This window comes from Daphnia pulex, chromosome 5, assembly GCF_021134715.1.
Source record: "Daphnia pulex isolate KAP4 chromosome 5, ASM2113471v1".
NCBI lineage: Eukaryota > Metazoa > Arthropoda > Branchiopoda > Diplostraca > Daphniidae > Daphnia > Daphnia pulex.
The window spans coordinates 9,857,028-9,871,519 of NC_060021.1; the positions used below are offsets into that span (position 1 = coordinate 9,857,028).

At 42.1% G+C, this 14,492-nt stretch overlaps 3 long non-coding RNA genes across 5 annotated transcripts; 2 read left to right on the top strand and 1 right to left on the bottom strand.

Annotated features, from left to right (window-relative positions):
- The first annotated feature begins 23 nt into the window (after nt 1–23).
- Nucleotides 24–8,745, top strand: LOC124194459. The gene is made up of 2 exons (XR_006874800.1): nt 24–208; nt 8,614–8,745. It is a non-coding gene; the product is annotated as an uncharacterized LOC124194459 (long non-coding RNA).
- Nucleotides 8,746–9,720: 975 nt separating this feature from the next.
- On the top strand, nt 9,721–11,392 carry LOC124194460. 2 transcript variants are annotated; one of them, XR_006874801.1, is made up of 3 exons: nt 9,721–10,426; nt 10,540–10,867; nt 10,929–11,392. It is a non-coding gene; the product is annotated as an uncharacterized LOC124194460 (long non-coding RNA). The 2 variants fall into 2 exon arrangements; XR_006874802.1 differs by having other exon boundaries at nt 10,540–11,392.
- A 1,170-nt stretch (nt 11,393–12,562) lies between these two features.
- LOC124194461 lies at nt 12,563–13,931 on the bottom strand. 2 transcript variants are annotated; one of them, XR_006874803.1, is made up of 6 exons: nt 13,657–13,924; nt 13,499–13,555; nt 13,302–13,438; nt 13,109–13,239; nt 12,674–12,988; nt 12,563–12,613 (listed from the first exon to the last, which is right to left on the bottom strand). It is a non-coding gene; the product is annotated as an uncharacterized LOC124194461 (long non-coding RNA). The 2 variants fall into 2 exon arrangements; XR_006874804.1 differs by lacking the exons at nt 12,563–12,613; nt 12,674–12,988 and having other exon boundaries at nt 13,003–13,239; nt 13,499–13,577; nt 13,657–13,931.
- Nucleotides 13,932–14,492: the final 561 nt, after the last annotated feature.

Sequence of the window (14,492 nt, forward strand, 5' to 3'; positions counted from 1 at the left end):
GCCATCTTTTGTGTCAACACGTTTGAGCTGTCTGCTGCTGTTGATTTGATTTATTGAAATTTCTCATCTTAGCTCAATTGGTGCACTGAATTTTAAATGGAGCAACTTATTTCTGCAAAGGATTGGCGTGCAAGGGTTCCCCGGTCACAAATCACGACACGAAAACGTGCATCGAATGCAGACGACGTCCCGAAAGTCTACACATGGGGTAAGTCACGACTTTCTGTGCAAAAACTCTTGAAACGATCAACTCCCCTCGCCGAAAAAAGTTTCTCTTTCACGTTCGTGGTCGGCGTACGTTATGCTCGAATATCGATCGCCATTATTACTTTGAATTGAACCCATGATTGAACCCAGCCTAGTGACAGGTGCTTTGGCAGAATCAAAAGTTGGGTTTCGCAGCCCAGGGCCATCAGAACAGTGAACAGATTTAGCGAAATGTCAAGCCAAGGAAAGAATGATTCATGACTGTCTGCTTTTGTTGGAGAATTATAGTCTTCAATATGGGTAACCTCACAGTCGTAGCTTATAATAAAAAGAGATATAAGTTCTTTTCTTTTTGGGTGAAAAACTTTCACCCCCTCCTTTTTTGTGTCGTTGTTGCGGCTGTCGTATTCTTTCGCCTTTGCTATTCGTTCCCATTTTTATCAACACTGCTGCGACCGAACGCAGCCAACGAATCTGTTCTGCATAATGGCTCAAATAAGGCGCCGCTGCTTGACGCTGAATGACCATACGCTCATAAATTTCTCTCCCTCCACAATCTTTCCCCTCCGCTCTGTTTTTTCTTCCCCCCCACGCCAGAAATATATACGTATTATATATTTCCGGCGTGCAAGATGATAGTGATTCATACACATCCCCATATATATTTCATCCGACGACCTCTTTCTCTTTATTTCTTTTCCTGTTTTTTTTTCTTTTATGTCTGCCCGCGCTTTCAAATGGCCTTTGCATAAAATTGCATAATAAAGTCATCTGTACACTTTCCCCAGAGTTTGTTTCGATCATCCCTTTAAAGCTTTGCTGCCTGTGTCCTGCGCTTGCGTGTGTCTCTCGTTTGATTCGCCCAGATGCATGATTTTATTTTTTCGGGATCATCTTCACGGCATAATTCCCCAACCCAACCCACTCCCACCGAAAGTTGGAAATCTGATCTGATCGATATTATTATACTAGACACACAGTGTCGTCGTTGGGGGGAGGCACAGGACACAATTGTACACGATCCATTGACTTTTCTTTGTGTGTTACACAAATGCCCTGAAGAGGAAGAGGGGGGCCACTTCACGATGGGCCCATATTGCCGGTCGTTCAGATGGTAGTGGTCGGCGGTCAGTTGTTCAGTATGTCGTCGACACTCTTTCTTTTTCTCCCGAAGTGGACGCTTGACCGAGCAGCCCCCCCCCCTCCGCGAGCTCATTAAATATTCCGGCCGTTGGATCGATTTGTGTCCCGCTCCTTTTTGAGGACATTTCTTCTTCTTTTGTGGTGGGTGGGAAGTTCGTGTGTGATTGAGGTCATCTTGAAAGTCGATTGAGCGGAAGACTTGTTTCTTCTTGCCTCCCTAGGGTGTGTGGAGGATAATACTGTTTAGTATGCGAAAGGATCTCGGCCCCCTTGTGCAGTTACACAAGTCTGGCGCCCGCCATTGCCGTTTTATTCCACTCTGGCGAACACACTGAGAGAGAGCCGGAGCCGGAGCCGAAGGCAGTAACGTACGTTTCCGGATGGACACCCACAGTTAATAAAATAAACCCACCCCCAAGAAGGAAGATTCTAATCGTGTAGGAAAGAAAAAGGAAAAAATCCAGCAGTGGCGTCGATGACAGTTTGAACGTAAAAAAGCGGCGCCATCAGTTTCGATTGAATTTTGTTTCTTTTCAGGATCATTTTTATGTCGGGACTTTTTTTCTTCTTTTTTTTTTATGACAGACATCGTCTCGGATGTTCTAAAGCCGGTCGTTATATCTAGTGCGTTCTCTTGTATGACCCGACCATCACGCAACACTTCACATAAGTAAATGGTGGTGGTGGGGAGGAGGAGGGATGTTAAATAGGGAAAAGGACAAGAGGCCACCACCAAGTTGCGCTGTCGAGGTGGCGGCCAACTTCTTCTTCTCCTTCTAGGAGTCTGTTACTTTACCGCAAACTCTGTGACGAGAACCAACTTGGGGAAGGAGGAGCACAGATCTAATACACTTACACGACTCTCTCTCTATCTCTCTGTAAAGAGAAGACAAGTCCTTGGCGAGTTAGTTTCCTCTGTACAACTAAAATCTAACTTGACGAAGACGGAGGACATCGACTTGGATTTGGCCGCCCGCTGGGGTATCCCCCGTAAATGTTTCAGAATTTTCGCTGCAAACTTTTAGACACCAGCGCCGTTGTTCTTCATCAATAATAAAAGAAGAAACTTGTCCTAGCTGCTATAGACGGGAGCTGGGAACAAAAGGGGGGATCGAAACAATTTTCTGCGGTCCTCAAGTTTTCAAAGTTGGTTGGAGGGCACAGTCGGGAGGAGATTGCATATATACATATAGCGGATAGGCGGGTGCATATCGAGGCAATCGAATCATCACGAAATGCCAAGGCGAGGAGAGTCATCATCCCGTTTGCATAATCACGGCGCCGTTGTGTGTCGTTCCGGGCGGATGAGCCGCGCACTCTACACACTCGGGTCCTCGATTGCCTGAAGCTAGACGCCGCCTGTATAGTATCTTTTACGTATAAAGTACAAGCCTATAAATATCATCAGTTTTCGGGTGGGGTGGAGAAACAGAACCGAGCAGCAGCAGCCCCTTCCCCCCAACTGAATGAAACGATATAGAGAAGAGACGGGCTAACTGTGTGTGGCAGCTAAACCCAACCCAGCGTGTCATATAGGCCACTATAAATATATAAATGTGTACACATATCTGCTGGGAATTGTTGAGATGCGGGAATCAAAAATTTTCTCTTCTCGCATTCGAGTTTCGGGAAATGGGCGTGGTCTAATTGCTAGACCCAATATCTTTTTTTTTTTCTTAATCGTTACTCCGGGAAAAGAAAAAGCGTCAGTGGGTTGGAAGGGAAAAGTTGTTACCCCTAACTGATTGGCTCATTATCCGACGATACATCTCTTGCCCATTTTCATTTCTCGCTTGTTTTTACGATTACCTATACTATATCGAACGAATGTTGTATCGTTTATACCGCGCGTTTCATCAGCCAAAGTGGGAGATGATGAAAATGACGAAAGCCTTCCACACCCATCCACCCATCATCATCTAAAGTTATTCCATTATTTGATTTCCCTCTTTTTTATTTTATTTTATTATTAACACACCTCCCCCCCCCCTCCCTCCTGTATCAATCGTCCAAATGCATTCTGATATAATAAAACGGTTACCATTTATTTCTTTCACTCCCTTCTTCTTCTTCTTCTTCTTCCGCCGGAGCTACTGATGATGTTTTATGACCGGACGACAGTTGCTGTAATTGGTCCGCTGGGTTTTTCTAGTATATCCGCTTGTGTTTTTTTCTTCTATCTCTCCTCCCCCCCAAGAGAGAATAAGACGGATCACTTTTTATACGATCGTCTCTCCACCGGTTTCACTCCCGGTCGGTTGGGTGTAGGAAACAAATAAATGTGTATCGGGGATCGATGAATGCTGGTTGCTTGTAACACTCTCTCTCTCTACACACACACATTGGCCGTTATATTTACTCGTATTGACCTTGTTGTCCCCTCCGGAAAGAAAAAGACTATATAGAGAGAGAGCCCCCGTTTGATTTATTGCAGTCCATACAGGAGAGCTTGGGAGGGGTAATCACGGCAATATAGAAAATGCTTGCGCTTCTAAATAATCTAATAGTTCCCTCTCTCTTTTTTTTCTCTTGTGTACGTATTTCCAAAAGACAGCAGAGATATAATATACGTTGCACTTCAGCAACCATTAGAGCGCCTGCCTTCCCGCTTGATGAGTTGAGGAGGGGCTTGGCAATGGTATTTAATAATGTCTTTCCATCTGCTTGATTATTCGATGCCAACGCGCAGCGTGAAAAAAAAAGAAGAAGATTCTCGGGGGGTAAAACAGGAAATGACAAGGAAATAATAACAACAAGAAAAAATGGGGGAAGGAAAGTGACACGAAAGGAAGCCAAAACTCGATAACATCGTCTACACACACAATATATAGTGTGTACTGTGTACAGGGTCTCCCTTCTTTTTTCCATCTCTCGGGTCCAACAAAACTCGTTTAGATCACAAATAGCATAGAGAGAGAGAGAGAAGAAACTGATCTCTCAGTGGCGGTGGACCCTCTATTGTGTGCGCATTCGACCCTGGCCGATTCACGCCGACAACACCCATTCGCCCCGTTGTGTGTTGTATAATAACGCACCTATCAGTGAACGGCGAGATTGAAGTCACAATGGACCCAAAGGCCCTTCCCAGCAGCGCCAATAGGAGAGGGAAAAGATTGGACAGGCACCGCTCAATTTCCTGGGCTCGTGATTCATTTTTTCTTCGGTTTGATCGTCTTTTTGGTCCCCCCCCCCTTCTTTTTTCTGATGACACACATGACAGTAGTTGTGATTTTGTTTATCTGCGTGCGGATGCCCGGAAGCTTTGCAGTTGTTTTGTTTTTTTTCCCCGTTTCTGATTGAGTGACTGTCTTGACTGTTTGGCATAGGTCTCCTTTTTACAACTGCACTATGACGTAGTCGGTGGGTGGTAGTACTATATGTCCCCATAAATAGAGGGACGATCGTTTACATATGAATCCGGCAGCGGATGTTTTGGTTGGTGCCAGAAATGATGATCATCTCTCTGCTCTTTCTGATTGATATTTCCTTGGTGTATAGCTAGGAGAGAGAAAAAATTGTGATTCTTCTTTTGTTGGGTTGTCGTCTTTTGCCCAGGAGCGTGTGCAACCTTCCTCCTGGAAAAGAAAAAAAATTCAGTTATACCTTCCGCTTGGCTGCTGGCGGAACTGCTGCTGAATATGGATGCAGTTGCCTTCTCTTATATACACAGCGCAATCATTTCCCTTTTTCTTTTTCCAGCCCCCAAACCTTATTCCTGCCATTGATGATGGACCTGTCTTGTGTGTGTCTCCAAAAACAGTCTGAGCGTCGCCCATCTTTGGCTCCCGTTTTATGTACAACGACTCTTTTGTTTTCCTTTTTCTTTTGGGAAGTTGGTTGATGGAAAAATTCAAATAAGAAAACCCGCCAAAAAAAATGCCAAGTGACACGACAGTAGATATAGCAGCAGCATAAATCTGAGTAAAGCTCTTGATGGATTCGATTCACCAGAGTGGCGTATCGATCCGATCTTGAGCAGTCGGCTAGAGTCTCTAGCCTCTGCAGTGTCTTATGGGCAGGGGAGAATACTTGAATGGTGATGGATCACTCGTCATCTCTCGCACGTGTGTTCTGCTCAACACTTTGGTAAAATATGAAAATAAACTCGAGCTAAAAAAAAAGGTTCGTCGGACAAGAATTTCAAATAGCCCGCCGCTGGACAATTGAATCATCTGTGTAGAATTTCTTTTTCAAGACAAATTTTTTAAAAATTCAGTTCAGTATGTCTGCTGCGGTACACATTTAAATATGTTCGGGCTAACCGCCACTTGGGGGCCTGCTGTACTGTCAGTCGGCCGCTGTCGAATCAGATTCACGTCGTCTGTATTATATAGTCGACCCGAAGGCGAAATAGATTGTACAGCCCGTCCTATCTCTCCGTAGATATCCCGTGGTATATGTGTGTGTTTTTTATGGGGGTCAGATGGGCCCGCCTCTATATGCAATTCGATCCGCTCACTTTGAATTGAAATATTGCTTCGGTTTTTCTTCTTTTTATTTCGACGATGCGCGATCCGTTCTTCAAGTTTTTCCTTCTTCCTGATGGCTAAAAGTTTTCCCATCGCCGCACTTTTATTTTATTTTCTTTCAAGAAATCCTTTGAAAAATGACGAAGGAGGAGAAGGAAGGTTTTACATCATCATCGCCGCATGATGATGATGTGTTCCTTTTTCCGGCCGCCCAACAGATCCATTGATTCTGATTACTTCCAACAGTACATTAGAAGCCTTATAGTACTCCGGGTCGCGGGTGGTTCCCCCCCCCCCCCCAGCTCCCCATCCGTTGACGCTAATGATGGGCCCTAAAGTTATTTATATTACGCGGTATAATACCGAGTTGGCACGGCTTTTCATTTTTCGGCACGAATATTAATATATTGTGCTGTATATGTGTGACGTTAGAGTATAGTACCGAGCACAGCAGCAGCTTAAAACAACCCCCATTTCTCCACAGTCGAGCAGAGTTTTGACTGATTGATTCTCGTTACTAATTGAATCCCATCATTAATTTCCATTAGTCGAGTTTGTGTTGTCGATCGGCCGAGAAAGCGATAAAGTTTCGAATGCGCCGCCCGTGTATAGATGAAACCATCAGGAATAATGAAAAGTTTATCTTTCCCTTTGTGTGTGCTCATCCACACACAAGAGGGGGGGCCGAAAAAGACAAATGTTTGGCGAAACAGACTGACGAGTCGATGAGTCTCTGTCTGTCCCTTTTTTTTGAGGGTGGGACAAGATGAAACGATGTCAGGAGCGGCACTGCAGCCGGTCGCCTACATTTGGACGTGTAAGAATATTATTCATCACTCGGGAGAAGGCAAGTTTAGCCAATCTTGTTGAGTAGTTTTTCACCACCCCAGCTCGACTGTTTCGGGGTATTTCTATACACTTTGTCAGGTGCAAAATGGGCCTCTTGGCTATTGTAGATTCCTTCATTGATTGTGAATTTCATTTTCGAAATCATGTTTTTAAAAAATGTTGCGTAACAGTCGATGACTTTGTAGATGTAATTGAATTAGAAATCAACCCTCCCTTCTCCACTCTTATGGCTTGTGGAGTGGGAGGGGTTCTGGATTTGATGGGGTGGCGAATAGCTGGATTGGACGCGGGCATATTCTTATTCCTCGCTTCACCACCGCGGTGCCGTCCGTCTCCACCCGATGTGCTTTTCTATACGTAAATAATCTGGTTAGTCAGATTTATTTATGCTCCTCATGTGCTCTGCGCAAGAGGGAATAAATGAAAGAAACTGCTGCCCCATAAAAAGAAGAGATGCGGGGGCCCACACAGATGTCGGCACACCATCGGTGTTGTATTAAACCGTGGCTTGTGTAAGAATTGATGCAGCAGACACGATCGGTCACGCCGTCACTCCACCGCCCGATGTTAGACGCAGGGGAAACTTAGGGTCGATTGTACATGCGCAGCACAGTTTCGATTCGCTCGGCTGCATTTCTCCATCCGTGAACAAACATTGAATCTTTCTCTACCCTGTAACTGTATAGTCAGTTTTCCTTCCACTGCGGCAAAACCACAAAACAAAACCAAAAATACATAATCTCGAAATGAAACTGCCTTTGGTGATGGCCGACAATTGTCGTGTACGCAAATTTCAATTCCCATACGATAGGCCTATCGAAAATGATTTGTGGCGACATTTGAACTGATCCGATATTTAAATGAATTTTTTAAAAGAAGTTAATGCCCCTTTGCTCATACCCAATGATTTCTTAATGAGGAAGGAAAGACTAGCCGTTTTAGGTCTCTTAACTATGTCTTTTAATCTCTCGATGCGAAGTCTTAATGAAACTGTTGGGATTTTCCGTTTGGCTGGCCTTCCGATCCCCGTAACTGCGGAATCGGGATAGTGAATTAGTAATACCAGGGACTCGAACGGAGGGTAAAGATTAAACAATTTTAGTATTCTAGCTATAGCTATATTGCTTTTGGAATTGTTTCGAGTCCTCACGTATTAATTTGATTTGTTGAATCAATTGAATTTTCCGAGCATTGCAAGTATTTACGAAGGATTATTTCATTTAATAAGCAGCAATGATCTTTTTTGGATTTCTTTTTCAACTACCGACGCCTAGCGAGACATCTAATGGCCATCAAGCAACTATACAGTTCTGTGCCAAGGGAATTTTGCTGCAAGCCTATTTGAAAAGTGAAACAAAGTCGAATCAAGCTTTTTTATGAGGCCAAATCTTATTTACATCTGTTGAATGCTGGGAAGTCCAATTTGAAATCATGTTTTTAGTTTTTATCCTGTTTTTCCTGACCGTGAACGTCGAGTTCTTTAACGAAAAGAAAAATTTTGTTTTTTAACCTGAATGACTTTTTAAAAATGGTCTACAATTCATTTTCAAAAGCCTTTTAATTGAAATCTACGGAGTTGAGAGTCAATGGTTCCCGCCAAAGCACACGTTTAAATGTACCGAAACACTTTTTTAAAGTTGCAAACTAAATCTGTTACTTTTGATCTTTTTATCCTCCAAAAGCAACTTTGCTTAAAATTTACATTTATCTTTCAAGTGAACTTTGTTTGATCTTTATACAGTTTAAAGTTTTCGAGCTAGGGTCGGTCGTCAAAAGTGCGTTTTATACAAGATTTGCGTTTACGAGTGTCTAAAGACTTGGTCTAAACTCTAAAGGACTGAATGAGGATTGCTGTTGTGTTCCACCGCAGACAGACATAGACGAAAGTTTGTTATCGAAATTCCAATTAAATGCAACCAATTAATTTTAATGTACCTTCCTCCAGGATGTAAAGGAATTACCCATTCATGTCAACAAACAACCCGTTTCGTTCGACCGGAACAAGAATTAAAGCAACTAGCCCGATGTCGTTCAAGATTTCCATCGTGGCCCCAAGAATAACTCGTCGGCTTGGATTGAACCATTTACCAAACCTCTCTTCAAAAGAATGTCTGGTTTTTTGGTATTCATTTTGATATTGGTTGATGTAGACCCATTCCCCAGATGTATTCCCATTCTCCAGCAACATCAACCTGCAGAAGGAAAGGCTAGTTTGCATTTCCTGCACGCTCGAAGGTCACGGTGAAAATTACGTGTAAAACTGTCAGTGCGGTGGTGTAGAGGTTGGGTGAGAAAGGTACGTGTTTCATAATTATCAAGCAGGTATAATAGCCGCAAGGCTCAGCCATTTGATATTCATTTTGATATTTGTTTTTGTAGACCCATCCCCAGCAACGCCAACCTAAAGAAGAAAAGGCCAGTTTGCATTTTCTTCATGCTCGAAGGTCACGGAGATCATTACATAAAACGTATCATGCGACGGCGGAGAGGTTGGGTGAGAAAGCTACGTGTTTCATCATTATCAAATAGGTACAATGCCCGCAAGGCTTAAGAGGTGAGGGTGATCAAAAAAATCGTATAAAAAGGAGAGAGAAAAGGCCAGAGACATCAGTCGAGTGAGCATCTCCGACACGGCAACAACTGCTGTGCCCTATCTGTCACCATCTGCCTTCTTCACCGTATTGCCTCGCATCCATGGGTAAATATTCTGTTTGTTTTTTTTACATTGAGATTGGTATCAATCCTACTTGTTTCTTGATGTATGAATGTATTGAATATTGATGTTTTAATTTGTTTACTGTCTAGTTAATAAGGTGTCGTATGCTGTTGGGTGTTGTATCGTTGATGGCTGGGTCGACCACTGGTGTACCGATGTCTCCTGGGTATGGCGGATACCAAACCGCAACGCCGCCGCCTTACTACCCAAAAGCAACTTACGCAACGACCAGTTAAACTGCACCGAGGTCTCCAAGTACTACACCCCTAAGGCACCGGAGTTTTGTACCACAACTTACGCTGCCCCGAGCCACTACACTGACGTCCTGAAGTATTACTCTGCCCCGAGTTACTACACCATCAAGGTGACGGAGCATGACTACGCATGCTGCCCCATCCTACTACACAGAGGCTTTCAAGTATTACTCTATTCTCAGCTACTTATTGCACCGATTTTCCTAAATACTATTCTGTTCCCAGCTGCTACACCGAGGCTCCCGCTGATTACTCCACCAAAACGGTCGAATACTACACCGAAGCGGTAAAGTACTACTCTGCCCAGATCTACACAACCACAACTGAGGCGGCCAAGGATGACGCAGTTCCGTCTTGCTACACCGAAGCTACTCTTTTGTTCTACGTTGAACAGAAATACTACACTGATGCTCCAGTTCACTACACCACGACCTACGCTACACCGCAGCCCCCAAGCACTACATCGAAGAAGCCGCCTATTACACAACAACGTATGCTGCCTAGTTTACTACACCGAGGCTCCCAAGTACTACATCACTAAGGCACCGGAATTCTACACGTCTATGTATGCTGCCCCTTCCTACTACACCGAGGCGCCGCCTCTTCAACACTGAAGCTCTTAAGTACTACACTACAACCTACGCTGCCCCGAGCTACTACACCTACGTCCCGAAGTATTACTGTGCGTAAAAGGAGTCGTCAGAAAAAAAAGAAGTCGGTCCCCGAACTGCAGTGCCCTATCTGTCATCAACTGCATTCCTCATCGTGTAATCCATTCGCAATTATGGGTAAATATTTTTATTTTTACATTGAGTTGTGTATCAATTCTGTGTTTTTTTTTTCTATTTGTTAATATGCCTGTAATATATAGTATTAATGTTTAAATTTATTTACTGTTTAGATATCTATGGCGTCGTGCTCCTGTTGTGTCTATTGTTCGTTGATTGGTGGGTCGACCGCTGGTGTAGCGATGTATCCTTGGTGAAGCGGAAACCAAACCGCAACGCCGCCGCCTTCCTACACAACTTACACAACGACCAGTTCCTGCACCGAGGTCTTCAAGTACTACACCACTAAAGCACCGGAGTTTTATACCACAACTTACGCTGCCCCGAGCCACTACACTAAAGCCCTGAAGTATTACTCTGCCCTGAGTTACTACACCATCTAGGCGATGGAGTGCTACATGACTACGTATGCTGCCCATTCTACTACACCGAGGCTCCCAAGTATTACTCTGTTCTCAGCTACTTATTGCACCTATTTTCCTAAGTACTACTCTGTTACCAGGTGCTACACCGAGGCTCCCGCTGATTACTCCACCGAAGCGACAAAGTACTTCTCTGCCCTGATCTACACAACCACAACTGAGGCGGACAAGTATTACGCAGTCCCGAGTTGCTACCCAAAAGCTGCCCTTTCGTGCTACGTTGAACAGAAATACTACACTGATGGTCCAGTCTACTACACCACGACCTACGCTACACCTAGCTACAACACGGCAGCCCCCAAGTACTACACCGAAGAAGCCGCCTATTACACAACTACGTACGCTGCCTAGTTTACTACATCGAGGAATTTAAGTATTACCCTGCTCCAAACTACTACCAAACTGAGGTTCATATTTATTGCAATTCTCCCGATTATGTCACCACTACTCACGCTGCTCTGACCTTTACACCGAAATTCTAAAGTATTTCTCTGGATTTGTTGAAAGATTGCTGGAATACAAAATTGATTGATAAATCACAAGTGCATGTCTCTATTTTCTCCTCAAGTACCTTTCCTGCTGCTGATAATTGCATGATGTGAGAAAATATTCCCGAGTGCTATGTAAACTTACAAATAATTGATCTTGCAAAATACAACAATAAAAATTCAAACTCATGTTCTACATTTCAATAATATTCAAACTTTCCTTTTTATAAATTATTTTCTATCATTAAAATTCAAGTCCAACATTTTTTTGAAAAAAAATCAAAGTCCACACACCTAATTATTTCTGCTAAGTCCAGACTTTTGTTTTTGAAAAAAAATTTAAAAAAATTCCCCTTACACAAAGTTTTCAAAAAATTTTCGCGAAAATTTCATTCGGATATTTTATTGCAACAAAATTTATTTTATTTGAATATTTTATTTCATACAAATTTTTTTAAATAATATTTACATTCATTTATTTTTCCTGTGGCCCCCAGGAGGGGGGGCCTGTCGCTTTCTCTACCGCGATAATAACATGATGCAAGTTATATGCAAGTTATTATTTGTTTGGCGCAGAAAGCTTGTTTAATCTAGCAGTTCTCGACTGTGTCAAACCTGATATTGATCAGGTTGCCTCAGTCGTATACTGCATGATTGAATGAAAACTCGAAAGACAACACATCAAACTTTTAAGTCAGCACACAGTTAACACAGAGCAATTTCATGGCATGGATGAAAACGACAACACAAAAATTTAAGTCAGGAACCCAGATGGAACAGCTCGGCTACAACAGCACAGCAACTTCTGGATTACACTGCAACCGCATGCTGCATACAAGGGTTCAATCTGTCTTCGTCACACCTTTCACCATTTGGCTGCAACAAGGTAACCACCAGCATTGAAGAAGTTTTGTTATACCTGTTTAAGAAAAGAAAATTATTTTCGAGAAACACAACTGTGTACACATGCATACTCATTATAACAAAAGAATACAAAGAGTAACAGAAGACTAAGCAGCCCAACAGAATGACTTTGATATCTGATTCAAAATTTCTATAGTAGCGGAGCAAATTGGTCTACTCTCTAGTCATGTTATCTAAAACTGTAATTTTGTAAGACATTTGATTAAAATAATTACTTTTTGCTGTTGCATGGGATGAGACGTACGTCTAAGGCAGGCAGCGAGACACACGAGGCACGCCATTTCGGAAATGTACAGGCACTTCCAAGTCTGAGTTGAATGATTTGGCAAATTGGTTACTGTGAGCTAAATCACCTGTAAATTTTCACATCAACAATTTACATTCAATAAAAATAAGAAATTAACAATAAATACCTTTTAATTTTCATCGTGAGAAACGTCACAAATCACACCTATTTCCTGCTGCGTCTTGGAACAAAATGGCCGATGTGTTCCCTGTCCCTGAATACACTCGCGCCACCTGGTGGACATTATTTCAGCCACTTATTCACAGCCACCTATTGACAGCCATTAGATTCCTGTTCCAAATGACTGAACGCAACGGCTGGATTGCTTGCTTCGAGACAGCACGTAGCAGCTCAATTGAATTCGACATGCCTTTCGGCTTTCACTAGCTGGCACAAAATGAATCAAATGAGCATGAACACCAGATTATTCCTGCAGCTTTCCCTATGACACCAATACACAAAGTTTTTAGTTAGCTTTTCACACTTTGTAACTCTTTCAACATAAAAATCTATAATATTAACAGAAAGTGTTGGGTGGGTCAAGACAAAAAATTAAACTTACAATTTTCTGAAGAAAAGAATGATTTTCCTGCCTGTGGCTGAAAGGCAACAGCACCAGTTATCTGTGTTAGAGTACATACAGTGAGTTGAGTTCCAACTAACTTTGGCATCAAACAGTTAGTCATGTTGAATCTAAAGGAAATATGTCAATAAATATTCCAACATTAATCAGATAAACTAAAGTTAATGGCTACCTACTGCTTGTGTTTAACATTCAGAAAAATACAACACATGTTGGTATTTGCCCTGCATTTGTTCATATTCTTCTCTTAAGCTGCTGCAATAAACCTGAAGATTGGCCAAGATGATATGATATTTTTCATAGTTTTCCCTATGACAGAAAATACAATCTATGACATCAAATAAAAGTTTAAAACGGAAAGAAGAATACTTGTATGTCAATGTATTATTTGTTGAAAAACAAACATGTCCACACTGGGGTAGTGACCTACCAAGATCAATAGAAAATGCTGATAATTAGACGAATATTAACTAAGTCTGGAAACAAGTATTTAAAAAAATTGTGACTAAGACATTTTTGGTTTTTACCTGTATTAACTGCATGATGCATTCAGCAGAACGAAGATTTATAATAAAAGAGTTGATGTTAGTGATGGTAGGCAACTTGTATGCTACTGTTTCCTTTCCAGTTCCTTCCTACAGGTTAGATTGAGGAATTTTGAATTTAATCCAGCACACATACGGAATAAACCACATCACAAACAATTTGCACAGAAACGAACTTGAATTTACCTATGAATTCATCGGTAATTTTCATGGAAAAATAGGAAAACTTTTGACAACCACTCAACACAATTATCTAATGAGTAATGGCTGTCAATAGGTGGCTGTGAATAAGTGGCTGAAATAATGTCCACCAGGTGGCGCGAGTGTATTCAGGGACAGGGAACACATCGGCCATTTTGTTCCAAGACGCAGCAGGAAATAGGTGTGATTTGTGACGTTTCTCACGATGAAAATTAAAAGGTATTTATTGTTAATTTCTTATTTTTATTGAATGTAAATTGTTGATGTGAAAATTTACAGGTGATTTAGCTCACAGTAACCAATTTGCCAAATCATTCAACTCAGACTTGGAAGTGCCTGTACATTTCCGAAATGGCGTGCCTCGTGTGTCTCGCTGCCTGCCTTAGACGTACGTCTCATCCCATGCAACAGCAAAAAGTAATTATTTTAATCAAATGTCTTACAAAATTACAGTTTTAGATAACATGACTAGAGAGTAGACCAATTTGCTCCGCTACTATAGAAATTTTGAATCAGATATCAAAGTCATTCTGTTGGGCTGCTTAGTCTTCTGTTACTCTTTGTATTCTTTTGTTATAATGAGTATGCATGTGTACACAGTTGTGTTTCTCGAAAAT